Source organism: Heterocephalus glaber, unplaced genomic scaffold (assembly GCF_053883595.1).
Source record: "Heterocephalus glaber isolate CG9 unplaced genomic scaffold, H.glaber_assembly_v1.0 deba00001072, whole genome shotgun sequence".
In the NCBI taxonomy this organism is placed as follows: Eukaryota; Metazoa; Chordata; class Mammalia; order Rodentia; family Bathyergidae; genus Heterocephalus; species Heterocephalus glaber.
In genome coordinates, this window is record NW_028258189.1 from 731933 (window position 1) to 758930 (window position 26998).

The 26998-nt window shown below is 51.5% G+C and overlaps 1 protein-coding gene across 3 annotated transcripts in view; it reads left to right on the top strand.

The window, feature by feature from the left end:
* The first annotated feature begins 2585 nt into the window (after positions 1-2585).
* The window catches only part of Tbl1x (transducin beta like 1 X-linked), a 210516-nt gene continuing 186103 nt past the window's right edge, over positions 2586-26998 (top strand). For 2 of the 3 annotated variants that reach the window (XM_004867357.4, XM_013066478.3), the window contains exon 1: positions 2586-2768. The gene's annotated coding sequence lies outside the window, so the exon portion shown is untranslated. Of the gene's footprint in view, positions 2769-4112; positions 4134-26998 lie in introns of those variants that run through there. The other variant, XM_087209899.1, reaches the window with a different exon arrangement.

Consider the following 26998-nt stretch of genomic DNA (forward strand, 5'->3'; position numbering starts at 1 on the left):
GTTGCACAAGGTGGGGCTAGGCCAGGCCAGAAAGGCAGGGCCAGACCCTGTCTTTACCTAACACTGTGGTCTTTCATTCACAACAGAGTTTTTACATTCTCTTTTTTTTAGAATATGGCATTGTATAGGCTCAGAGTGTAGCTCAGAGGTACAGTGCTTGCCTAGCATGCACAAGGCCCTGGGTTCAATCCTTAGCACCACACACACACACACACACACACACACACACACACACAAAAGCATTATATTATTTACCTTGATGACTGCATTTTTTGGTACTGCCCTAAACTTGTAGATATTGACTCCCACTGCCTTTCAAAATAATTTCAGACTTTGCTTTGATCTATTTGTACTCTTTTGTCTTTCTTTTGAGGGGTGTAACAGTTACATCACATAATACTTGGGGAAAGATTTTGTCTGGCTTCTCTCTCTTCTCTCTTAAAAATGGTGCCATCCATCTAAACTATGTCAGTTGGTAAAACAGAGCAGTAAGGTGGTAAGCATTAGGATGCTAATTTAATAATAGGGCAAGTGGATCCTGGAAGTTTGGTTTGCTTCTTGGAAGGCCAGGGATTTCTGAACTGGTAGAAGCAAATATGGCTCATGTGTCTGGAGTCTTTGAAAGTCAGATGGGCCTGCGGGAAATTAAATATTAAACCCAACAAAAATAGGGCACTGAGTCTCATGAGAAGTTTAACACCTATTCCTACTGACCTTGTTTTTAAAAAAATTAATATGCTATATTTTAAGAATTTAAAAAATCTTTTTGACAAGGTCTCTCTACCTTGCCTGGCCTGGCTTTGAACTCCTGGCATCAAGTGATCTTGCTTTAGCTTCTTTCTGAGTAGTAGTTGGAATTACAGGTGTGTAACACCAAACGTAGCTATTTTTAAAAATAGTTTTAGATTTACAGAGCAACTGAGCATGTCCTACAGCGTTCCCCAACCCGCAGCTTCTCATATTATTAACAAATTAAACTAGTATGGTGCAGCATTGCAATCAATGAACCAGTTATTAGTAGTTAAAGTCTGTTGTTTACATTAAGATTCAATCTTTGTGTTGTATATAATAATTATTATTGTTCTTTTGTAGAACCTGGGATTGAAGCCAGGGCCTTCACACTGAGCTGCATCTCCAGCCTGTGTTTTTGTTTGTTTGTTTTTTGAAGGTCTGTAAATTGCCCAAGCTGGCTTTGAACTTGTGACCCTCCTGCCTTACCCTTCCAGAGTGCTTGGACTGTAAACCTGTGCCATCCTGCTGGGCTTCTTTAGGTTTTTTTTTTTTGGTACTGGAGATCAAACTCGGAACCTTGTGCTTATGAGGCAAGCAGCAGAACCACTGAGCTAAATCCCCGGCCCTTCTTTTGTTTTTTGAGAAGGGTCTTATTATGTTCCCTAGGCTGGTCTTGAACTGGTGAGTTTAAATAATCCTCCTGCCTCAGCCTCCATAGGGCTCGAATTATGGGAGGGGTGTGCCAGTACACCCAGCCATTCTGCGGTATCCACCACTGCAGTATCATACGGAGGAATTGCATCACCCTAGAGCCCTCCTGTGCGTGACCCACTTCACCACCCCCCCCCACACCCGTCAACTACTGATCTTCTCACTGTTACTACAATTCTGTCTTTTCCAGAAAACACCACCATGCGTGAGTCCTACGGCCTTTGAATTAGATTTTGAGTACTCCTTTTTGGAACTGTTAACGGAGTTTGTCACAAGCAGATTCTTGTATTCCCTTTCCTCCCCCCGCGCGCGCGCGCACGCGCACTCACTCACACACACACACACACACACACACACACACAGAGCAGTGAGTACCGTGGAACCATGCCCTCCTCTTCCATACTAGTCCTTTACCTGTCAGAACGCGCTTGCTCCTTCCTGCTTTATTTCCTCGCTCTCTCCCCTCTCACAGGGCTGCACATTTGAGAAACTGCTAACATGGATTAAATAAAATCGTCTAATTTACCACCCACAGACCACTCAGCCAGCATTTCACACAGGGCTTCTGGTGATTATGTGATAAATGTAGGGGCCTCCTCCTCTCGGGGGTCCCAGGAGTCTTCCATAAGAGCCCCGACTCTTCACAGGCAACACCACCTTTGGGATTTGGGGGAGAGCGCCCAACAGGAAAGATGGATTCTGGGCTCGCCCTGCCAGAGTGACAGGAGACGGGGTCACCCACGCCCTACTTCCAGAGTGAGGATTTCCACCACTCTCCCCAGCCTCCGGCGTCTGACATCTGCCAAGTCACAGAAACACACAAAGAAGCTTTTCAAGCAAGTTCAGGTTGGAATTTCCAAGCAGCTAAGGACTAGCAGGGCCCGGCGGCTGATTCGGCGTGCGCGGCTACTCGGGGGTGTGTGGTAGCCGAGGGCCGAGTCCCTCTGTCAAGCTCAGAGCCTTCGCGTTGTCAACTTGTTATTTACTTTCCAAATCTGAATGACTGAGCAAGGCGAAAGGAGAATCAATCAACCACAATGTGACCCTCCAGGCGGAAAAAACGCCGCGCTCCTGCCAGCGGGCGGAGGGGGAGGGGAAGCACGTGTACGCCGGGCGGGTTGCATCAGGAGCCCGCTCGGGTTTTCTATTGCACTCTTCGTTTGTCGATTGCATGTAATACCTCAGCTTCAGTCTGCACAAGCCCCGGAGCACCGAAGGGTAGGCTCAAGGGAAGGCCCCACCAAGTCCTTTTGGAGGGTCATGAATGGCAACTGATACTTAATAAGACATAATGCGTTCTGCCGATTCACAATTATGGAGACTGTGTAAGTGTGTATTTTTTCTTGATGTGCTCTAATAATGGTGTAGCAACAGTCGTTTGACATCATTGACGTTTTACAGCAATATTTTGCAGGGTAATTTTTTGGTCCGCCCTTTTGATGGAGGATCGGCCCCTTAAAAATTAACCGCGGGTCCCCCGCCTCCCGACAGACAGCAAGCAGAACAACAAACGGTGTAGTGTTCAAGGCTGGAGCAAGTGAGGTTAGAGTTTAAATTGCTGAGTGTACCGGGCTCCTAGCACTGAGCTCCTTATTACCAAAGGGAGGGGCAAACTTCTGAAAAAAATATTCGACGACCGACCCCGAAGGTGCTGGGAGGGGAGCGGATATTTGTTTAATTGAGTTAAGGCGGGGAGGGGGGCAGCGGTCACCGACCGGAGGGGAGGCCGGAGCGCAGGGACTCGGGTGCCCCGGGGCTGGACCCTCCCAGCCCTTGCGGCGGGAAACACTTTGCCGGTGTCCGCGGTGTGAGGCCTGGGCCAGGGGCTGGGGGCGTGGACGCCCCGGGGTCCCCAACCTCCTCCTCCCGAGCCCCTCCTTTCGAGCTTCGGGGCCCACCCGTGTGTGTCTGCCCTCCCCCAAGTGTTTCTGGCTGTCGCAAAGGTCGAGGCTCTTGCTGAGCCCCCATTTTTGGGGATGGGGTAAAGACCCTTGGGGTGTCTCTAAACCGCCGCTTTCGTGGGAGGTGCACGCTCGAGCCAAATTCAGGGGCTCGCTTGGGGCCTGGGGCGGCTGCTTTTCTCAAGTGGGGGAGGGTAAGCCTTTAGAAGCGCTTTACCCTTCCCCCCACTTTACCCTGGAAACCGTAGGGTGGCCCGGGTCCCCTTCCCCTAGAGAAGCGTGCACTGGCTGAGTTTGGCGCTGGGTGTGTGTGGGGGGGGAGGCTCAGTTCTTCTCCCCACCTTCCCCCCTGGACACCTCTGGAAAGGGCCAGGGGTCGGAGCCCGGAGGGGGCCAGGCCCAAGGTTGGGTGGGGGACTCTGTGGCTCTCCCCCCCCGGGCCCCGGGACTGGACGCGGGTCCTTTCCGGAGGTCCTGGGCCGCGTGGGGGAGGGGCTGCGGGGCTGGGACGCGGCCCCCCAGGGCGCAGTGGACGGGGACCCCGGCGCGGGCAGGGCGGGCCCTGCAGTCCCCGGTCGGGTCTGCGCGCTGGGCGGCCGCTCCCCCGAGGTAGCCACTGCCCGAGCGGCCGCCCCGCCCTCCGCCGCCGCCGCCGCGCGCCCGGCCGCCATTCGGCTCGGAAACTTTGCAGCGCCCGCGCCCTCTCGGGACTCGGCGGCGGCGGCTCCGGGGCGCCGGGCGCTCGGCGGCCGCGCACGGCCCGGGCTCGGCGGCGGCGGCGGCGGCGGGGTGAGTGCGGGCGCGGCGGGCGCGGCGGGCGGGCGGCGGGGCGCAAAGTTCTTGCGCAGAGGGGCGGCGGCGGCCACCTCTCCGGGCCGCTGCCCGAGGCTCCCCGGGCCCCGGGGCGGAGGTGCGCGCGCTCCCCGGAGCCCAACAACACTCCGGGCGGCCGTTCCCCAAAGTGTGGCCGCGTGGGGGTGCGCGGAGGCCGAGAGAGGCGCCTTTGTTTGGGGGACGGGGGGCGCCCGGCAAGTTTGAGGAGGCGCTGGCCTCCTCCCCGGGCACCCCTTTGTCTGCCGCTCCGGGGCTGGCTGGGCAGCCTGTGCCGCCCGGAGCCCGGGGACGCGGTGGCGGGACCCCCGTGGGGGAGGGGAGCCCATTCATCCCGGGACGCGGGGCCTCGAGCTCCCAGGCGAGCGCGGAAACTCAGGGAAGCCTGGACCCCCTCCCCTCCCCGCCCCCACCCACCCCACCCCCCACTCCGCGGGAGCGCGGGGACCCGGCTGGGGCGGCCCGGGAGAGGGAGGCGCCCCCGGTCGGGTGGGGTCGGTGCCGCGCGCCTTGGGGGAGAGGGCGCAGACCTGTTGCTCCCGGCTGGCTGGGGGTAGGGGCGCCCCCAGATCTCCGCCCCCGGCCCGCTTCCCGAGGGCGAGTTCCCTGACGCTGGGCCCGTTGCGCCGCGGGGACTCGTGGTTCCGGGGGGCTGTGACCACTTTGGGTCGCCAGGGGCTCGGCCGCACCGGGCTGGGGGCTGGGCTTCACGCGCGCTGCCGGTGCGCACTCGGGCCCGGGGCCTGCGCTGGCTCCTGGCGCGGCTGGAAGCCAACTGCACTGGAAATTCCGTGAAGTTAGGGTCGCACGCGCGGCTCCTCGAGTTGGAGGTGCTGCGGGGCAAAACCTAAGAAAGCCCACCCCCACCCCCTGCGGCTCGATGTCCCGTTCGTGCGCGCTTGGACCTGATTTGGGGTTGTCCCTGGCGGCGCGCGGACCACCCGAGCGAGTCCCTGGCGAGTCCCTGGCTTAACGTGGAGGCGAGAGGTGAGAGGCGAGGGGAGGGGAGGGGAGGGGAGCCGGACCCGCTACCAAGGGCCCAGGCCATGGCTTGGGGGGTCCTGATAATCTTAGGAAAACTTTACAGTGAGTCATTGCTGGGAAGGACACAACTCGGAAAAGATAAAGGAGAATGTTGAGTATGAAACAGTTAAGAGGTGAGGGTGACGCTTTGTGTCTTAAAGGGTATTCGTGCCTTAGATGTGCTGCCGATTTTTGTGGGAAGCCACCCAGGTAGGTAATTGATGCAAGCGTCAAAGTGTAGGTTGGTCACACTGGGCACTTGTTTAAATGCTCCCCTACGGCGATTCTAGGCCTTCATCAAACATACACACCTGTGGGACCCTGAAGGGAGAGTTGGGGTGTCCTGCTGCCAGCTGGCCCAGCCCCCACGCCGCGTGTGGCTCCCTTCCTGGCCAGGGAGAGGTTTGCTGTGGCAGTGCCATTAAAGAGCGCGAGGTTTAGGGCGGAAAATTGCTCTGTTGTGGACCTACTTAGCAGCGAATGTTTCAAAATCTGGCGGTTTTTCATCCGTGACAGGAGGGCCACTTATTCTACACCAGAGCATCTTAGAAGGTACCTCCCCCCTTCATGTGGGAACGGCACATATTTATCGGACAGTACTGGGTATCACTGGGCCCAGAGTAGGTTGCTAGGCCCAGTGAGCTGCCTTGGGGGAGGGGACGTGGGGCACGCGTGGCAGTGTCCACAGGTGACCGGCTCACCAGTGAGGTGCCACCGAGCCCCTCAGGTGCTGGGCCCTCCAGGAATCACAATGGCTCCTGCATCAGATTTCTGGCTTTAATCCATGGATGTCCCAAGCCTTGGGCTTCACACTGCCCCTGAAAGTTTGGATGTTTCAGGGTCTCTGTTGGGAGGAGGCAGTTCTGTATGCCTTAGGGCCCTGGAGCCTGAGACCATTCTGAATCCCACTTTTGGCTAACAAAGCCTCCGTAGTGTCATGTGGATGGGGGCATCGTGAACCTGCATGGCCGGGTGGTGAGGAGGGTTACGCCTGGCTCTGTGGCCAGCCCTGACAGGTGTGGGCCTGAACTGTGGAAAGGGCCCGTTTTGCCCACCAGCTGTTTGACCTTGAGCTTCTGTGACTTTTCTGAGCCTCCTTGTGTGTAAAAATAAAAAGGAGAACTTGTCTCGTGGTTCTCACTGGGTAGTGCAAGAACCAAAAAAGAGAAAGCCTCTGAAGGTTTTGAAGCTGTACAGCCTTTTCCTCCTGCAGATTTTCATAGTTATTCTTATGCAGATGGTAATTGTCTCTGAATGCTGTGCTCTGAAGAGGTTAGAGAGGCTTAGTACGCTGGGCCAAGGACTGTAACTGCATCCTGGGCTTATGGGTGTGTGAAGCTGGTGGTGCCAAGACATGTAAGGTGCTGATGTGTGGTGGATGGGAAACTGCCCGAGTCCCAAAGCCCACCTCTTAATCTGGGTGTTATGTTGCCTTCCTGTCTATCTCACATGGGTTTTCCCAGTTAGAGATGGAAGATCTGTGAATGACACAAACACAACACACACACACACACACACACACACACACACGAGACTGGGTTGAGTCTGTTGATAGACATCTGTATATCGTAGAGATGCATCTCAGCACTATATCACAGCATGTCAGCCACCACAGTGCAGTGATTTGCTTTTATAGCTTTGCCTTTTGGATGTGGTAGACACTAAGCCACCTATGTGTATTTAGTTTAAATTAGCCGAAAAGTCACAGTTCTGTTCTAACAGTTGTAGGAACAATATTTGTGTTCTCAATAGCACAGGGCAAGTGGCCGCCCTACAAGATAGCACAAAACGTGGCAGAAAACCTTAGATAAGACAATAGGAGCATGGGTGTTTGTTTTCTTTTTCTTGTCCTTTTCATTTTATTTTTTGTGGTATTGAGAATTGAACCCAGATCTGGTGCACTGAGCATCTTTTGAGATAGTGTCTCACTGAGTTGCACAGGCTGGGCTTGAATTTGTGATCCTTCTGCCTCAGCCTCCCAGAGTGCTGGGATTACAGACATGTATCACTACTCTGGTTTGTGAGTGTGTTTTTTGTGGGAGGAGAGGAGAGGCTCTTAAAATTTGTGATGATTTATAGGTAGACTTACTTTTTTTTTTTTAATGACCATTTCTTAACCTGAAATTAATAGCTATAGTTTTAGATTCAGGTGATTTGGGCCAGTTTTCCAGGTAGGAAGAAAACCAGAACTCCAAGCCGGAGGCCCCCACTGAGGGTTTAATTTGGGGAGAGGCATAATGCTGCTCCATGCCTCAGTTTTGCCATGTCACAACCGCCAGTGCCCAGGCTGGCTGCCTACATGGATTTCGTTGGGTGTGTCTCAGCGTGGCATAGGTGGCAGGCTCTTCGATGAGGCAGGTGCTGTAGTGGAGGTCAGAATTTCCCTTATGGAGCCTGGTAAAGGAACCCTTCCAAGAGGGTAGGCAAAGGAATTTTAGAAACTAAAATCGCAGCTCTGAGCTGTTTGCTCCACACCAGGCCCTTGAGCAGGGGACGGTGTTGTTTTTATTACTTATTCATTGTGGCCTTTGCATAGTTTTGTGTGTGTGGTTTTTGTCCTAGCCTCAGATTAGAAATCTTATTTGTGACCCGGATGGACCGCCCACTTCTGGTTTGTCACTGTCCTCACTTCCTTTCCCTTCTTGTTGGGGCTCAGGTGTGGAGACTGACGGAGGGACGTGGCCTCCCAAGGCTTGGGCTGTCTAGGTGTGGAAAAGGACACTCCAGGCTGCAGTTAGCTGGTCCTGCATATCCGACTCCCACCCTCTGACCTCCCGGGCTCTCAGGGTAATCACAGCTGCTCTGGCCTCCATACCTTTCCCACCTTAAAAAAAAGTAGGACCTTGTGCGCAATCAGTTAATCTTTCACTGCTGATTATATTTGAAAAACAGTTCCAGTCAGGAAGCAAGAGTGGAGTCATTTTACAAACACTTCCTTTCTTTTTGTGATATTGGGAAGGTAAACTTCTTTTTCCCCCACAACTATTTTTGGTGTGAAGGAAGTGCTCCGCCTCCCACGCTGGAGGCCTTGGGTCCCGCCCGCCCTCTGCACCCTTCGCCCCTTTGCCTCCATCCTGTGGGCTCCCACCTGGCTCCCACCCGGTAGGTTGGTGAAAATGAAACTCACAGGAACTGAAAGAAAGCCAGACGTGGGAAGGGACCAAGAGAGTCAGCATGTTCAGAAAGGTCCCAGAGGGCCTCCTGTGGACCCGAATTGGCAGTCTTGGGGCTGGGGTGGCCTTCTGCACATCATCAGTGCTCCCAAGTATGTATGGAGCATCTCCTGTGAGCTTGAAGATCCGAAGAAGTGAAGTGGTGCTGGGCAGGGTGGCACAGGCCTATAATCCCAGCACTCTGGGAGGCTGAGGCAGGAGGGGGAACTTAGAGACTTCGTGAGAACCTGTCTCCAAGTAAAATACAGTAAGACCTGACTTACTAACGAGTTCCATTCCGGGGGAATGTGCCTAAGTAGGACCCATCTGTAATCCGACAAAGGGAGTCTTACACACTTTTCTGACACAAACATACAATATAGAGCATGAGAAAAACCGAACATACGCGCTGTACAGTGAGCGCACGGCAGCACACCGGTGACAGTGGCCGGCAGACACGCAGGCCGCTTCTCTGATTTGCTCTGGTTTGCGAAGGCTCTGAATGTGAGGTCCGTTTGCATGCGGGAAAGTTGGAAATGCCGAGAGAAAGGGGAATCTTCCAAGAGTGCAAGTGGAGGAGGTGACTGGTCAGGAGCGTTCAGTGTGTCCCCCGCTTTCCCGTACCCAAAGGTGGTGGCCAGTGTGCAGGTGGGGGTCCCCAGTGCCAGGCAGTTAGGGCACTGCGGCCTCAGAAGGGACAAACGCAGGTCGCCCTCAGCAGACCATTCCGTGGGAGCGGTTTGGTGGATGTCACCACAGATGGCCGAGCCGATGGGGTCGGCACTGTGCTACTGGAGGGCCGACTGGGAAGCTGTATTCCTGCCTAAGGTCTGGCATTCCCCTGGGCACCTGAGAGTGCTGGGCAGCCTGCAGCTGCCCCCAGAGGGTGGAGGTCAGCAACTGTCTGGCCTTTCTGCTGCCGGTGAGCCCTTGGGTGCTGTCTCCCCTGTGTCCCTGCCCACAACTGGTGGGGCGGCTGAGTGAGCCAAGGCTGGGGGTTTGGGTGTGAACAGCCCTCTTCCGAGGATGCAGAAAAGGGCCCCCTGACTGTGGCCCTGCTGGGGCCCCGTCTGCCTGGCTGGTGCCTGGCTGGGGACTTGGGGAGCGAGACCCCTCTGCTGGGTGTGGAGCAGGTGGCCCTACTCCTGAGGGGGCCTGGGAAGCTGGCTTGTGATGCTGTGGGCAAATCTGCGAATCTCTCTAGCGTTACTTTTCTCCAGGAGAGAATGCGTGAGGAAATAAAATAGCACTTTTCAGGGTCCTTTATTTTCCCCCAGTACTGGGGATTGAAATATATACCTTCATATTGAACTACATCCTCAGCCCACCCCATTTAAATTTATTTATTGTTTTATCTCTCTCTTTTTTTTTTTTGGTACTGGGGATCGAACTTGGGAACTTGTGCTTGGGAGGCAGGCGCAGGAACCACTGAGCTAAATCCCCAGCCCTTTTGAACTTGTGATTCTCCTGCCTCAGCCTGCCAGCATGCTAGGATTGCAGGTGTGCACCACCACACCCAGCTGAGTTCTTGTAATAGAGCTCTTGGAATTACCATAACCCTTGGGGTCCAACATACTTAGGTTTCCCTTGATTCTGGAGCTGGGAATTGGGGCCGGGCATGAGGGCGCACACCTGTAATCCCAACACTCAGGAGGCTGAGGCATCGCTGTGAGTTCGAGGCCAGCCAGGGCTGGCTACATAGTGAGCCAAGGCCAGCTTGAACTGCACAGCAAGACCCTGCTCCCCCAAAAAGAAGTTGGGAATTGGGTCTGGAATTGTATTTGTCAGTTATGGTGGTCTCTAGCAATTCTCTTACTTCCCCTCTTAAATTTCAGGGCCAGTTTTGTATATTTAAAAATAACTTTGATTGGGCTAGAGGTGGAGCTTAGTGCTAAAGCACTTGCCTAGCAAGTATGAGGGCCTGGGTTCCATCCCCAGCACATATGTGTGTGTGTGTGTTCCTATCTATGTAATTATAGTGCCTACGTAAAATTTTAAAATTGCTGTATGGACAGTTTTTCCCTTCTGGCATAGTTTTCTGAGTTCTAAGCCGCACCTAGGTTTTCGGGCCCACCGCCGTAATCAGGACAGGGAACAATAATTCCATCCTCAGGAAGCCTCGCACACAGCCAGCCGTTCTGCGGTGCGGGCGTCCGCTCACCTGCACTCCTCGCAGCTGGGACATCTGGGCCCAGTCGTGTTTACCGCTGCTAAACTGCCTCCCGGGGCCCCACTCATCCGATGCCTTCCTTGCTCTTACCTCGTTGGCCCATGCTTACTTCTCCCAGGCTGCTGTCCCCAGAAAGTCTAGGCGAGAAACTGCATGGAGCAGCGGTAGGTGCGTGCTGGGGCTGCTCTTTTGCTCTTTGCCACTAGGCCTTTGAGGTAGTTGAGACGGGACATTTTTGCATTCACTTCCAAAGAACACTGCCCTGCCCTTCTCCTCTCGCCAGCGCCACCTCCAGATGAGACTCGTGGGACCGTGGGTGCACCTCCAGACCATGGTGTTGTTTTTGTTTTTGTCTTTTTGGTACTGGGGATCGAATTTAGGGCCTTGTGCTTTCGAGGCAGGCGCAGTGCCGCTGAGCTAAGTCCCCGGCTGCCAGACCATGATGTGAAGTGGGACAAATCCCATGCACGAGCTTCAGTAAATACTGCATGGTTTCTCTCACGAGAATCCCCCAAACACAGATCAGGTGCAAAGTGAGAGAGCAGAGGAAGTAGGGAGTTAGGTCTACGGGAAGAGGATCGAGACATGGAGAGAGGGTGGAGGGGTGGGTGGCCAAGGGGACGTAGAACAGTTAAGCTGTGTGGAGTACGGGTCCCCGTCCTCGATGAACGGGATCATTATGCACTGGAGACATTACTGATGAAATAAAAACTGCAGAAAGATGGCAGATACGACACATCAGAAGGTTAAACTCATGGCTTCACCCGGGAGGAGAAAGGACACATGGACACGGGCAGCCCCTGAAGTTTGCCCATAGGTAAATCATGCAAATAAACACCGGGCTAATAACACCAAGTGGTTTTTTGCATTAGTTTGTTGGGGAAATAAAATGAATTCCGACGTGCATGCCTTGCCTCGGTGTCATTGTGGCATTGCTAGCCCACACGTTACTCTTGGCCTCGGCCTCCTGAGAGAGGTGTTTTCTAGAAGAGTCCTTGTCCTGGTGTTTTGGTGCCTTATGTCCTGCCTCAGGCCCAGTCCTGTAATGCGTGTAACAGCCCAGCCTGTTGGAGCTGTTTGCTAGCTGTGTCCGTGTCATCGTCCTCCTCCCCCTCCCCCCCCCTCCTCCTCCTCCATTAGGCAGGCGGGGGATGCACTGCAAGGTTGAGGTCGCCATTCCCCCCCAGCCCCTGGCTGGCCTAGGATGACAATACTGTCATGCTGACTACACGCTGGGCTAAGTGGGCACTCATGTATGGCCCTTCCTTAGATTGTTGCTTTCCCCATGATTAAAAGAAGCAATATTTTGGTTAACATTGATAAGTTCTGTATTTTAGTTTCAAATCAAAAAGTAAGACACTTCCAGCCACTGGGTGCCTCTGAATAATTCTTGCGAGTGCCATGTAACAAGTCTCGGGAGACTGGAAAATCAGCACAAACAATGTTCATGGCAAAATTCACAGTGTTTATTCTCGACCAGGGTGTCTGCCTTGGATTCCTGTCATTTTTTCCAACCTTGGTGAATGTAGCTGGAATGCTTCAAAGAAAACAGGAACGTTGACTTGCTTCCCTTGAGCCTGGAACCTACAACAGGACCCCAGGTGGCCGGTGCTGAGCTCTGGCCCTTTTGGTTTGCTTGCTGCCAATCCCCAGCTGGGAGGGAGGAGGGGACCCCTAGCCTGGTCTCTTTCCCAGCCCCTTCAGGAGGTTGGAAACTTTTCCAGGCCTGTGGAGAATCGGATCCCCGACTCTACCTGCATTGGAGCAAGACCGCAAGGGCACTCACCCCCTTTCAAACAGCAGCTCGGGGGTCTGTACAGTGTGCAGTACTGTTCCACTCTGCAAGTATCTGTGCTGCCTTGACCTTCCGGACAGGTGGACATCTGGGCAAAAGCAAGCCTGCTGTACATGGTATTATTTTATTCCCTTAAATCGGTAATAGCAAACAGTTTTAATGGGGTGAGACCATCTGAGATCACTTTAAGGACCGGAGTAGAACTCAGTTTGCCCGACCCCTGCTTCCCATTTCCAGTGCTGTGTGGGTGATTCAGCTGTAACGGGTCTGCTCCATGACCTCGGTTAACCGTATTCTTTTGACACCTATTTGAAGATGAGAAATCAAGTTGAGGGGCTGTCTACCTCCAAGATCACGTGATGTGAAAATGTATACCACCGCTGTGTAACTGATTTCCAGAGGCTCCTAACAATCCAGGTGGCTTTATGGCTGCAGATTGCATTTATGCAAAGCAGCAAAACGGGACTGATGTCCCCACCATTTGGTTTACTTGGAGGAATAGATGTGGATGAAACCTGGGCGCTTGGCATGGATTCTTCTCCCAGCCGAATCTTAGGCTGTTTGGTAGGGGGGCAGGGCTGGGGATTGAAGTCAGGGCGTAGAGCATGCTAGGCAAGGGCCGTACCACTGAGGTATACCCTCCCTCCCCAGACTCCTTATCAGGCATTTTAATCCCAATCAGTGTTAGTGCCCATTGCATGTTGGTAAAAACTCCAAGGTTAAAAACTTGACAAAGGCAGCTGCTAGTTTTTGACAGCCTGAGAGACTAGTTTGGTTTAACTCCTAATTTGACTGTGAGAAAACCACCTTCGATTTGTGTTTCTAAGATGCACTGCTAACTCTGTGCCACTTTCCACTGATCTGTGTCATAGTCCTTCAAAAAAATCCATCCCCAAGAAGCAACCTTTGAACTCTGCAGTTGGTGAAAATAAAGTTAATGGTCTCACATGTCCAGTGTGGGACAGAAATGCTTGTAGACCCCATGGGAACAAGGGGAGAAGCCTGTGGAATTGGAGTTGTCTCGTACATTTCGTGGAGCCCATTGATACCTTTCATGGTGCTCTGAGAATGTGTGGGCTCCACATTTGGGGGAGTGGGAGGGGACAGAAATGACTTGTGTTGGGTTCTTATTCCCAGCCTGGTCTCCCCAGAGAGTTCATGCCCTCGGACAGGTGCCCCGCCAGATTTGTTGGCATGCAGGAAGAACCCATTAGAATGTGGTTTTAAAAACTTCATGCTTGTAGAACACGTCCTTTTTTAGTCTGAAAAATGCATATAATGTTAGTTGAGAATTGTATAGAGTTAATAGATAAATTACATGAATGGGGGGTGCATATGCCCCAGACTTACTGCTGGAGTGGGAGTGTGATAGCTGATTAGGGGCCAGAGGCTGGGGAAGGGCCAGATTAAAGTCCCTGGACAATGGTGGCATGTGCATAGTTGCACATGCCATTCCTCCTGGCTTCCCTGGCTTCAGCTGCCAAAGTGGCTGGGTGTGTGTGTTGTACACATGTCAAGTGATTTTGAGATCTCCAGTTTAACAAGTGGTTGGCTGCATGATTCTGGATGAACAGGTATTAGCGATTTAACTTGGAGAAGAAAACAGGTCTGCCCTGTTGCATTTCAAATCCAGTGCATTTTGCATCTTGTTTGGAAAGCTGAAAAAATATTTGTTTGAGAACTGATGACAATAGCTTGGTTGCAGGTGTGTGAGGAAACTTGGGAACAGTGCTGTATTTTTTGAAGCATTTAATTTCATGACTGCAGTGTTTTCATTATCACTTCATTCCATTTATAAATCCTTTGCTTCCATTGATGGATGCCTCCAGGGCTCAGCAGAATTAGGCATTTTGTCGAGGAAGCAGCTCAAACTTTAAAAGACAGCAACATGAGATAGTGCCAGAACTGGGTTCTGATAAAAGTCCTTGGGTACCTTAAATCTGGCTGTTTATTTATTGTTTGGTGTATTCCCCCCAGAGACATATTTCATCCATCATAGTTGTTATTAGAGGGTTCTTTTGGCCTGTCACATTAGAGCTTTTTCTTTTTAAATGAGAAAAGTGTCATTTTAATTGATGCCACATAACTAGTGTTACAAAAAGCGTGTAAAAATAAACGTGATACTCACAGGGCAGGCTGCATTTGAACTGTGGATCTGTAGGGCTTTTGACTGAACTCGTTTGTTGAGAGTGGTCAAAGGCTTGGTTTTCGGTAGACTAAATGTCAGCCTTAAATCATTCTGGGATTTTTCAGACCAAGTTTATTTCCATAACATGAAAGGATTGGCATATTAGCTTTGTGTGTGTGTGTTTGCTGTTTGCATCTCATTTCTCCTTTGTGAATATTGACTTTGCAGCACGACTTTGTATCTAAGATGATGCTCAGATTTGCGTGGTGTCTTCCACAGCCGGCAGGAAGAGCCCTGCAGCTTTCTGAATACTGACAGGATGCCTCGTGCTGGACGTCATTACTGCCTGTCAGGATATGTGCAGATGTCCATTTGTCCTGTCTCTGCTTTCAAACATCGTTTCTCTTTATGGTGCTATTCAGAAGGCAGCTTGGCAAAGAGAGAGGAGAGACCGGAAGTGGGGGTTTTTACTACCTGGATTTGTGGCTGCCTCAGCTGGACAGAGGTCAAGATATTTAAGCTGCTATAACATTCAGCTGTAATGAAGTGTAAAGGGACTGAAGAGAGTGTTTGGCTATGCCTCTTATCAATGCCCCCACCCCCAGCCCCTGTATAGTATGTTTTGCTGGGAGCCCTAGGCAGATCTTGATTCATATTGGAAGCAGGTCAACAAGATAGGGCCCAGGGGCTTGCTGTGGGCCTCCTTTGCCTTTGTCGTTGAGGGACAGCAGTAATAATTATTCATTTGATTGTTGGCCAAATCTCAGGCTAGACTATTTCAGAAATTTGTCTCGGAAATGGCCCTCTTCTGAAGCCTGCGCTAGAGTTGGTGGAATTTCCTAAGTACACACGTCTCAGACTCAAGCCACACCGTTGCTGGGCATTTGAGGTAGAAGTGTGTGAAGCAGGAATGGAAGGGGACTGACTGTAAGGGCCAAGTGGGAAAAGTCGCTGGGACACAAGCTCTCCAGAAACGATAACCTCAGGGGAAGGACCGGGCACACACGAGTTTATAATATTGGTGAAGTACTGTGTTTTCATAATTCACATGCAGGAGGGCACTTCTCCTTAGAAGATGGGGTTATTAAAATTACTTATCTTCAGTTTTCCAAAGACGTAGAAATCAAATCAGTTTTAGTCCAAATAATTGTTATGTGAAGCTTCCTAATTGGAAATCGGAAGTTAGCAAAATTACATAACCCTAGTTAATTACATTAGTGTACTCTAAATATAGCCTAAGATTAGCTCATGGAAACATTTCATTTTTATCTCAGTAACAGCACATATCTTGCCAGTGGTGAGCTAGCCCTACCCCACCTGGCCTTTCTTTCCCTTTCCTCCCCCCCCCCCCCCTCCTGTCTTTTCTTCTGGGTAGGGGATGAAGCCCAGGCCTGACCCCTGCTGAACAAATGCTCACCTCTGAGCTACATTTACCCCGCCCCCAAATGGCCACTTCCAGTTACATTTGGTAACTTGGAAACAAGTTGAAACAAGAGACTGTCCTTTAATTCTTTCCCTCTCCATCTTTAAATATAAAAAGTGCAGGTTGCATTGGCTTTTACGAGTTTTCTTTTCTTTGTATGCCATGCCTGGTGCAGTAAAGGAGCAGGCTGGAGGTTTTTGCTCCGCCCTGCATTTGCTTTACTGCAAGTTTGAGCTTGATTCATGGTTTGTTATCTGAAAGTAAATGTTCAGCCTTCTCTAATTTCCTGTTGTGTTTGCTTTTCCGTTCAGTGTTCTATATTTGGACAACAAATGTGTTCCGTATGGGTTTCTGGAGGCCCAGATCTTTATCAGAGTGGAATTTCTCTGTCCAGGCTAGGGCTGGTGAGTATTGGGCTTTGTGGATACATTGTAGATTCTGGTAGATAGCAGTTTCCTGCAAGCAAGGTGCTACTTTGTTTCTTTTGGGTTTGCTTTGGGGTGGATGTTTGCTTTGCCTTTGGGTTCCTAAGAAGCAGTCAGCTTGGAGGATGTTTCATTCCACATAGAATACTTTCTCTTTTCCTAGGTTCCCCCCCCCCTCCTTTTACAGGGTGCCAGTTAGATCAAGGCCTTGCCCCTCCCTGCCAGGCAAGTGTTGTTCTGCTGAGCCCCTGTCTTAGAACTCTTTAAGTCTGACTTTTAAATCAAATTGATTTCCTTAAACACTGTTATTTAGGTATAAATGACATGCGATAAATGCCACTGATTTCAAGTGAACAGTTCAGTACTTTTTAGTAAATGTACTGAGTTGAGCAAATGTGATGGTAAGCTGCTTGCAGAACATTCCCAATCCACAGGGAGAGCCCTCCTGTCCGTCTGTCCCCGAGCCTAGACACCCCTCCTCTCTGCAGATCTCCCTTTATGGGGCATTAGCATTGTACTCCCAGAGAGGAGCGTCTCTGTGAGGTTGAGCTTTCCGGATGGCGAGGCTTCCCCGACTGATCTTGCCCTCTCCCTGCCCGGGCGTAGGTTTTCAGGATGGGGTGAGAGCCAGTATAATTGGGGTCCTGGTTTGGTTCCCTCATCTAGAAGACTGGGAGAATGCATCTGCTGCAGGTCCTTGGTGTGAAACCGGGTGGGAAGAGGTTGGCCTGGCTCTGGCACACGGGAGGAGGTGGCTGTCCATGCGTGAATAGCAGGGAGCAGTGTGTGACAGCGGCACTGGGCAGCCTGAGGGAGCTGAGGCGACCACAGGACAAACACCCTTTCCGCTTCCTGCTTTCATCTTGAAGTCACCTGCCCGCCTTCTTCAAGGCTTTGGATGTTAGGTGTGGAGGGAACTGGGTCCTGGCCCTGATGGTCCATAATCAGTGGTGCTCAACAAGTACCACTTTCCTACGCCTCCCGGGGATACTTCGGGTTGTTGCAAATGGGGCAGGGGTGCGGCTGGCAGCCACTGGGTAGAGGCCAGGAGGGCGTTCTGCAGTGCAGGGCATCCCCAGCCCCCGGCCGGGAGTGAGCAGACCTGCAGGTCACTGGTGCCAGGTTAGCAGACCTGCCCCTGTGACTCTCAACCTTGAGCTCGCTTCCGTGAGCCCCTTAGATGCCCCCATAAGGGCCTATTGAAGTTGAAGGACTGAAAATCCTCTCGGGCTCGCAAAAGAAATACAAGCATCTTTCAGTCTTCCTACGTGCCAGGGAAGCAGGGATTGTTTTTCTAAAGCGAAGGATGAACAAGACTTTGGAGCTCACTTCAGAGAGAAAAAATGACTCTCCAGCCTTTTAGGGGTATTGATTTCCAAATAAACGCTGCAGCTAGACCGCGTGCCACAGAACCCAGGGGCCACAGAACCCAGGGGCGGCCATGGCCTTTGATCTGGTAATCCCATCTGACCTCTCCGCGCCCCCAAGGGCTTGGCCCCTCACACCTGCGGGCTCATCCTCCTGCTGTCTCCGCTGTGGGCCCTTTCCTCCCGGCAGACCTTCCGACCCTTCCGTGGCTTCTTTTGCCGTCTCTAATAAACTCACTCACTTTTTCCAAGGGAATGCATGATTGTATGCTAATTTCTGAGAATCTGAGCTCTGCGGGGTTATCCCTTTTCCTCTCCTCTGGGAGAATGAGCAGTGCTGGGAGAGTGGAACGCAACACTGTGCATTCATCTTTTCCCAGCCCTGTGCACACGGGCAGCCTTGTGCGTTTATCTACATGGAATCATACTTGTTTCGCACCATTTGTTTCCTAATTTTATAATCTTATTGAGAATTCATCCAAACAGTAAAGTAGGCATGTATGAAGAGGGCCCTTTAATCACTTTTTCACAAGAGTACACACATATTTCTTGTGATTTTTTTTTTTTTTTTTTTCGTACCGGGGATCGAACTCGGGTCCTTGTGCTTGCGAGGCAGGCAGCAGAACCACTGAGCTAAATCCCTGGCCAGTACACACGTATTTCTGAAACCCACACCGCCATCAGAATCAGGAATGTATCCATCACGCCCTGGAGTTCTTTGCCTCTTTTTGCCTCCTCTCTTAGCTGCCCTGCACCCACCGCTGGCCTTTCTGCTCAGCTTTGTGGACTTCCGCAGGAGTGAAGCCACCCGGCATGCGTGCATGTGGTTTTGCTGAGGCTCTTATGATCAGCACTGTGACTTTGGCTGGAGTTGGTGCGCGTGGCGCTAATACATTCAGCTCCTGGCTGTGGGCGGGAGGCATGGGATAGGGATGCGCTGAGGGTCTGCTCACCAGCTTTGGGACACTGGGGTGCAGTCGCCTGCACGTTTCTGACTGCCCTGGGTCATGCCAGTCAGCTGCCCGGAGAGCTGTTAAAAGGCAGAGGGCCAGGCCCCCACCCTGTGCATTTCTGATTCCATAATCCAGGATGATGGGGCCTAAGACACCCCCATTTTTATTTTCTTTTTTATTTTTTTCTGGTACTGGAGATTGAACCCAGGGCCTTTGCACTGAACTACTACATCCCAGTCCTTAAAGAAAAAAATATATTTTTAAAAATTTTAGGGCAGGGACTTGTTAAGTCACTCAGTGGCCTGGACTGGGCTCACACTTGCAGTCCTCTTGCCTTAGCCACCTGTTTGTTTGTTTTTTGGTACTGGGGATCGAACTTGGGACCTTGCGGTTGCAAGGCAGGTGCGGGAACCACTGAGCTAAATCCCGGGCCGCTTAGTCACTTTTTTCTCTCTGAGACACAGTGAGACTTGCAACTTAAAGGAGATGTCAGCCTGGCAGAAGGGCCTGGGCGGAGGAGAGCTGCTCGCTTCACAGCGGCTGGAAGCAGCAAGAGAAGGAAGGAGCTGGGGAGAGAGGCAGCCTTCCAGGCCACGTCTCCGTGACCCGCTCCTTCGGAGCAGAGCTCACCACCACCACCAGCCGACAGACAGCAGGTCAGTAGAAGGTCCCACAATCCAGTCACCTCCCTCGGGCCCTCGGCCCCAGTGCAGGAGGCTTTGGGCACCTGGACATAGAGACCGTAACAGCCCCCAGCATGCAGGGCTTACCACGCCCTGTCTTCTCGTGTTGCAGACTCCCCATGTTCTTGTGTGGCTTTTTTCTTTTAGCTCAGGTTTGGGTTCCTGGCGGCAAGGGGCTGATACCCAGTGTTACTCGGATGCTACCAAACCCCGGCCTCAGCCCCCAAGTGGAAGTCTGCCCTCTGTCAGGGGTCTCCTGGGACGGAATGGCCGGCAGTGCGGTCGGCACCTGTGCTCGGGGGACAAGCCCGTAGCTGTGGCCGGTGCCAGGGATGCCCTTTCTCCTTCCCACACCTATGCCGGCCTCAAGCCAGTCAGCCCGAGGGAGCCCCGGTGCTTGCTGGAACACTTAGGCTGTCCCAGAGCGGCTGCGAGTTGGCAGAAAGTGTTTACCACAGTAGACAATGACTGTGTTGTTGGAGGGTTTTGTTGTTGTTGTTGTTTGGTTTCTTAATCCTTGCATTTGAGAGAGCAGCGTTAAATTGCTGCGGACTCTTGATGTAAAAGCATTTTCCGGAATGCGACCATGACTGCCAGGTCTTCTCAGTGGGCTGGGGTGTTCGTGCCATGATGCACCTGCAGCCACAGCTTTTTGACTCGCTGCTGACCCCTGCTCGTTCCTTTCTGAGTCTTCAGGAGACCGTGGAGAAGCCCTGGCGGGGAATTCTGGGCCCCACCAGAAGGCTCATCTCCTTTCGGTGGTAGGCTTCCAGAATGCTTATGGTTACGTGTAATTGCTGGCTGACGTCCTGTGGTAGGTGCTGCTTCACCTTGTTTGTGTTTTTGTTTTGACCTAAGGATGGAAGCCACAACCTTGCACCTGCTGGCACTAAGCGTGTCCTCTGCCGCGGGGCTGCACCCCAACCCTGTTCTACTCTTTGTTACCATGACAGCTTTCTTTCATTTTTTTTTTGGTACTGGAGACCGAACTCAGGACCTTGCACTTGTGAGGCAGGCGCTGGAACCACTGAGCTAAATCCCTGGCCCATGACAGCTTTCTCGAGCATGCACACAACGTGCTCATGGAAAGTGTATAATTGAGGATGCTCCCAGTATACTTACAGAGTTTTGCAGTGATCACGCCTGTCTGTCGTATGCTAGAGCACTTGCGTTGCCCCAGGAGAGGGTGTCACTCCCTGTGCTCCCTGCCCCCCTCCTGGCAGCCACAGATCTCCTGTCTCTGGATTTGCCTGTCCTGCACCTGCAGCATTTTTTTTTTTTTAAGTCCTGGGGATCGAACTCAGGACCTTTTGCTTGCGAGGCAGGCGGCGGAACCACTGAGCTAAATCCCCGGCCCACATGCGCCCTTTTGCTGTGGCTTCTCCGACCTGATATCTTTGGGTCTCATCCATGTCACAGCTCATTTCTTGCTGAGCATTTTATCAAAACTCTGGGTAGCCCAGGAAGGTCGGGCTAAGGGGGTGGATGTTGAGGCGGAAGCTGTTAAAGGGTTGAGTCAGCTGGAGACACAGTCTGCACCGCTCTGTAATTACGTTTGAAATGGAAAATTGTTCACAACTGGAATGTTGTTCACGGTGTCATATTGTAGTGCAGCTTCCAGTCTACCACCAAGTGTCACTTTCTCCCTTCCCTTGCTCCTTTTCTCTGGCTCTCCCATACCGAAGGGTCAACCCAGAGAAGTTTCATCAGCTGCGCCTGCTGTCTCTTGCGGGATGTTTGGGTGGAGCATTAGCAGATCCTTTCTAGGGCTGAGATGCAGGAAGCCAGACAGGAAGGGAGTAAGTAGCTGCTTGCTAAGGTGTCTGAGAGCCACATCTCGGAATGATGCAGCAGCAGAATCATGAGGTGGTTTAGCTTCCTCAGAGGGTCGACCTCTCAGCTGTGTGAGCAGACTGGCTGTTGCAGCTGGGCTGTCGAACGTGGAGGCTGGACTTGCTTCTTCCTCTCGCAGTGGTGGGGGTAGACCTCGGGCTCGCGTGTGCTGGGCAAGTCAGTGTTCTGCTGTCGAGCTGTGGGCCTGGTTCTCCAGCCATCCATGACATAACTTTCAGGGTGTCTTTCTCTGCAGTGAAGGGCTTATTGATGAGACTGTAGCCTGTTGGTATGTTCCTGGTGGCTTCTCACATTGGGGCTGTACTGTGTGCTGCCACTGCCATCACAAATGACCCCTGGCTTGTTTTGAAATGCCTTTTTATTATCTTAGAAGTTCTGGATGAGAGATATCTGAAATGGGAATTTAGGGATAGAAAACTCATTATCAGCATTGTGGCTCCATGCTATCTTTTTGTTAGTGTATTGGTCAGCTTTCTCAGATGCTGCATAACAAACCGCCCTCCGAATTCAAGGCTTATACTAACAATCATTTCTTTCTCACTGTTCAGCCGTCTGTGAGTCTCTGGGGCTGATCTGGAACCAGCAAGACCTGGTCAGGTTCTGGCTGAATGATGTAGCTCTTTGTTCTGGGGCAGGTTTTTGTGCTTCTCTGCTCAATTCTAAGAACCCAAGCTAAACCATGGAGGTGTAAATCTACCCATCACCCTCCCTAACCATCCATTGGCCAAAGCAGGTCGCATGGCCGGGTCCAGCGTCGGTGGTGAGGGAGGGATATTAGTTGAGAGGTCCCGAGGGGTCGCAGGGCCGAGGGCAGACATGGACATCCATTGTGGGCAGGAGAGCAGGATGCTCTCCGCCACTTTTGTGGGTGGGAGAGAATACAGTGTCTCTATTATTTTGGTGATTTTTATCTCTTGCTACATACTGTATTACTTCCTCAGATTTTCTTCAGTCTTTACTGTTGCTCGGTTTAATAAGTGAACCTTTTATTTGGTGTAGAAAAGTTTGCTTTCAGTATGAGATTTCCTTAGGAGCTTAAAAATATTTTTCTCTAGCTGTGCACTGTGGCACACACCTGTAATCCCGGCTCTCTGGGAAACTAAGGGAAGAACGATGGCAAGTTGAGCCCAGGCTGGCGCCTTAGACCCTGTGTTACTAAATGGGGAGAGGGAGAGCAGCCCTAAGGTTTTGAATTCTATCCCTAGTGCTGCAAAATAAAACCAAAAAAATTTTTCTTCTAAGATAGCAACGATCCTGCTTTAAATGTTTTTTGTCTGTTTTGTTTTGTTTTTAGAGACAAGGTCTCGGTATGTAGTTCAGGCTGGCTTTGAACTTGCTATGTCTCCCAGGCTGGCCTCGAACTTGAAGCAATCCTCCTGCCTCAGCTTCCTGAGTGCTGGGATTACACCACCACACCCCGCATACCTTAAACGTTGTTTCTGCTCTGCATACTAGCTGGCATCTGGTAATCATGAGTCAGTTGCTAGGCTTCTGTCTGCGGTTAGGGTTCCTTTGCCAGATGCCCATGGACTGGCTGTTCATGCTGTCAGTCCTGTCTCTGGTCTTGGGGGCTGATGTTGGCATGCAGGGTAGAGGAAAGCTTTGGCCTCGCCTTGTGCCACTGTCGAAGTGACAGCCTGCTTCCTCCGTCCTACACTCAAGTTATTTTATTTTGGTGATGGAAATGTTTGCGGCCTTTGCATCCCAGGAATTGATGTCCCATAGGAAAACGGACGTGGCGTGGAGTTCGATGCTGCAGGTCAGTTTTTGTTGGTTTTGCGGCACTGGGACTGGAACCCAGGGCCTCGTGTTCAAGCCCTGAGCCACATTCCAGCCGTGGGTGAATTAAATCTTCCCCATTCCCACCTGAGTTGGCCACGCCAGCTAATAGAGCTCCTTTGAGAAAGCCAGTCAGGGAAGCATTTGCGATGGGGGATTCTATCGCCTTGAATTTGCTGTGATCAGGAGAACAGTCACCTCGGTCTGCAGCAAGTGAAAAAAACAGCTGCGTTGTAGGGGCTGGGGAGTGTAGCTTCGTGTAGTAGACCTCTTGTCTCGATTAGTGGAAGCCCTGGTTGGCTCTGCAGCCCTGCAGAAGAGAAAAATAACTTTGTTACACTTTTCTGTTGGGTTAGTAGTAACTGCAAAGGCTCTCCTTGTTAGTTTGGGGCACAGTAGTTGGGAGGGCAAGACCTCTGTTCTTGAGCTGTCTGTGGGATACACGCCAGGACCCTTTTAGGTGACTCCATCCTCCCCTGCTCTTCCCATCGTTCCCTTCTTTTTTTATCCTTTCCCTCCTCTTTCCACCACCTCATGCCCTGGGCCGTTAGGACACCATGCTGGTGTGTCTGATAAGTGCGACCTAGAAATCCACAGGGAGTGAAAGAGCAGATGAAAATAGAAATACATGAACTACATTAGAGGGAGGCCTTGGCTTCATGGGGAATGCCACATTATGCATATTTTAATGGCCACCTCTGGGTGCAGGGCCGCAATTTCACATGTCACCGTGTATACTGGTCTTGTCATTGTCAGCCATGTTTTGTTTTGAAAAAATTTTGCATGAAAACCAGCTGACCTGTAAAGTGAAAACTCAGCAGCTGGAAAACCAGGAAAGGGCTTTGGAAAAGTGACCCCCACCCATAAAGTGGCCTGGAGCAGTGTTGTGCCCAGCAACTTGTGTTGGAGGCAGCTTCAAAAGAAACTGGGCTCTAGCTTCTGCTGGTCTCTGCCAGGATGCTTTGACTCATCGCCGCAATGGAAGGGTTAGCAGTGTCAGACGTGGAGAGTGTGCTGTTGGGATGGGGACCGGATGGAAGTAAACAGGGATAGCCGGGTTATGTAACTCCTTGTGAATGAGGAGATGTATTGCTTTTTTTTTGGTAGTATTGGGGATTGAACCCAGGGCCTTTGCACTGAGCTATGTCCCCAGCCCTTTTTTCATTTTGTATTTTTGTTTTTTGTGTTTTGTTTTTTTGGTACCAGGGATTGAACTCAGGGCCTTTCGCTTGCTAAGCAGGTGGTGGGACCACTGAGCTAAATCCCCAGCCCTTTATTTTGTATTTTGAGGCAGGGTCTCACCAAGTTGCCCTGGGCTGGGCTTGAACTTGTGATCCTTCTGCCTCGGCCTCCAGAGTTCTGGGATTACAAGTGTGCCCCACCATGCCCAGCTGCATTTGTCCTTTACCTCCACTGTCTCGGGTCAACTTTTCTGAATGCTTGAATGAAACTCTGTGCCTGGTGCAGAGGACATTTTCCTGCCTGCTTCACTGGGTTGGAGAGAGAGCAGTCAGTGTTGGATTTGAAGCCAGGGCCTCATGCGTGCTAGGCAAGTGCTCTGCACTCCAGCTGCTGCATGTTAGAGAACCACAAACTGGCATCCTTGACTAAGCAATCTCACAGTGCCTGCAAAGATTGTCTTGTCTATCAAGGGGCGATGACCAAGACTTTCTTCCCAGAGGGCTCCTTCGGAAGTCTCATTCTCATAGGGTGCCTGCCCTCGGGGGCCCACTTGTGCAGCACATATAAAAGGAAATGAAGGGCTGGAGATTTAGCTCAGTGGTTCTGCTGCCTGCCTCCCAAGTGCAAGGTCCTGAGTTCGATCCCCAGTACCAAAAAAAAAAATATAGCTTGAGAATTGTAGCGATCTTGTGTGAATTTATCTAAGTAGGCCCTGGGGCATTTGTAGCAGATGCTGTCCTCCTCACTGCCCCATCCTCTCAGACTTTGGGCCGGGACGGTTCTCTATGGAAGCGGCATGTTAGGTCATCCGGTTCACTGTTGGACTCCCCTGAGCTGCGCAAGAAAAGTCCTGAGTCCTTGTTGCTCCTGGCTGTTGGAAGCGTTTCTACATCTGGTCTTGGGGGAGCTGTAAAATGAGAAGGAGGAAGTGAAGTGAATGGCCTGTGTTTGTAACCAACCGTTGTTTCTTCCCCTGAATTCTGCACCCCCACCCCACCCCCGCCCCAGTCTATTTCCTTCTTAAGAAATGGAGACAAATACCAAAGCTCCCTTGGGAGATGTTGAGTCGGAGAAATTGAGGAGACCGTCTTGGCAGATGGGCTCCAGAGCCAGCAGCCAACAGAGGGAAGAGATTTCTGCCCTGTCCCTCCCAGTCTGTAATTGCTCTGTATTTGGTTCCTGCCTTTTGCATTCCTAGCTGCTGCAGGGTGTAGCAGTCTCGCCTGTATAATGTAATGTGAGCATGGGCAGAGAGCCCTGCATAGTGGTGCAGGACAGAAGGTGAAGAAAGGAACTGGGAAGTGGTATGCCACTTGAGGGTGTCCTGACTACCAGTTGCTGTATCTTCTGTTCGCACGTGGCGTGTCTGGTTGTTCACCAGTCAGTCCCCAAGCTGGCTTTGTGCACACCTCTTGGAGTTCATGTGTGGCTCTGCCCAGCCGTCACTGTCACACTCTCAGGGGTGGACTTTCTCCACACATGCATCCCGGCCTTCTTAGGTTAGGGACGACAGGCAGCACTTGAACCTTGTGCTTTGGGGCCATTTCAAACAGCAGAATCACCCAGCAAGAGCCCAGAAATGTGAAAAGCATGGCAGTGTGTCATCTGAACGGCAGAACCACTGAGCTAAATCCCTGGCCCCATATGTCTGTTGTTTTGAAGACAGGGTCTCCATGGGTTCCTCAGGCCTCTTTTAAATGCATGGGGTCTAGGACTGGGCATTTAGCTCAGTGGTGCCACCACCTGCGTTGCAAGCGGAAGATCCCGAGTTCAATCCCTGGTACCAAAAAAAAAAAAAAAATGCATAGACTGAAATGGTCCTCCTGCCTCAGCCTCCAGAGTAGCAGAAACTGCAGTCATTTGTTGCCTTGTCTAATCCACGTGTGTTTTTGATTGACAGGACAGATGGGTGATTGAATGGCTGTGTGTTTAAACACGAAGAACATGCAAATCAAATGACCTTCACTCCTCCAGTTTTATTTTTTTTTTGGTACCGGGGATCGAATTCGGGTCCTTGCCCTTGTGCAGCAGGCAGCGAAACCACTGAGCTAAGTCCCCGGCCCTTAGATGACCTTCGAAACAGGCTTCTTGTGGTTGCCCATTTTTCAAGTTTGCTTTGTAGGCTGTGCCAGCCTTGTTCCCCATTGACGAGGGAGCAGAGCCTGATTCAGGGTCCTGGGGTTTTATGCTGTGTGGAATCTGAGTTGTAATAATTATGCTCCTTTGTGGTTTTAAAGCACTGGATGACTTTTGATCTCATGACTGGCGTTTTCTTAATTTCATTTTCAGGTTGCTTATTGCCTGGACGTGGAAACACAGCTCCCTGCCAAGGCTTTTTTTTCTTTTGCTTTCTTTGCAGCGCTGGGGATTGAGCCCAGGACCTTGCAGATACCAGACAACACTCCACCGACCCTGCTGTGCCCCAGACCCTAGACAGACTTTAGGTTTTGGAGCAGTTTTTGGTTCACAGGAGAAGTGGACAAAAGGTAGACCGATTTCCCGAATATCACCAACCCCTACACACACACAGCAGCCCCACAGTCAGTACCCTCACCTCACTAGAGCTCACAGCTGCTGTCCCCAGGAGGTAACTGTGTCCCAGGAAGCAGGAGCCAGACCTGAGTCCAAATCCAGGTCCCCTTCTGAATAGCTGGCTCTCACTTTCTTTCTCCTCCTCCTGCTCCCTTCCAGCCAACATGCTTTGGAAACTTGTTTAAACATGAGTTTTTGTTTCTGTCTTTCATTTGAATGATGATTAGATCTCTGTTCAGCAGGTCAGGCATTTCAGCAACATGATCTCATAAATAATGTTCACGGAGGCTAGGGATGTAGCTCAGAGAAATACCACAGAAAAAGCGGCAAGAAGAATGTCTAGTGGTCACCAGGCAT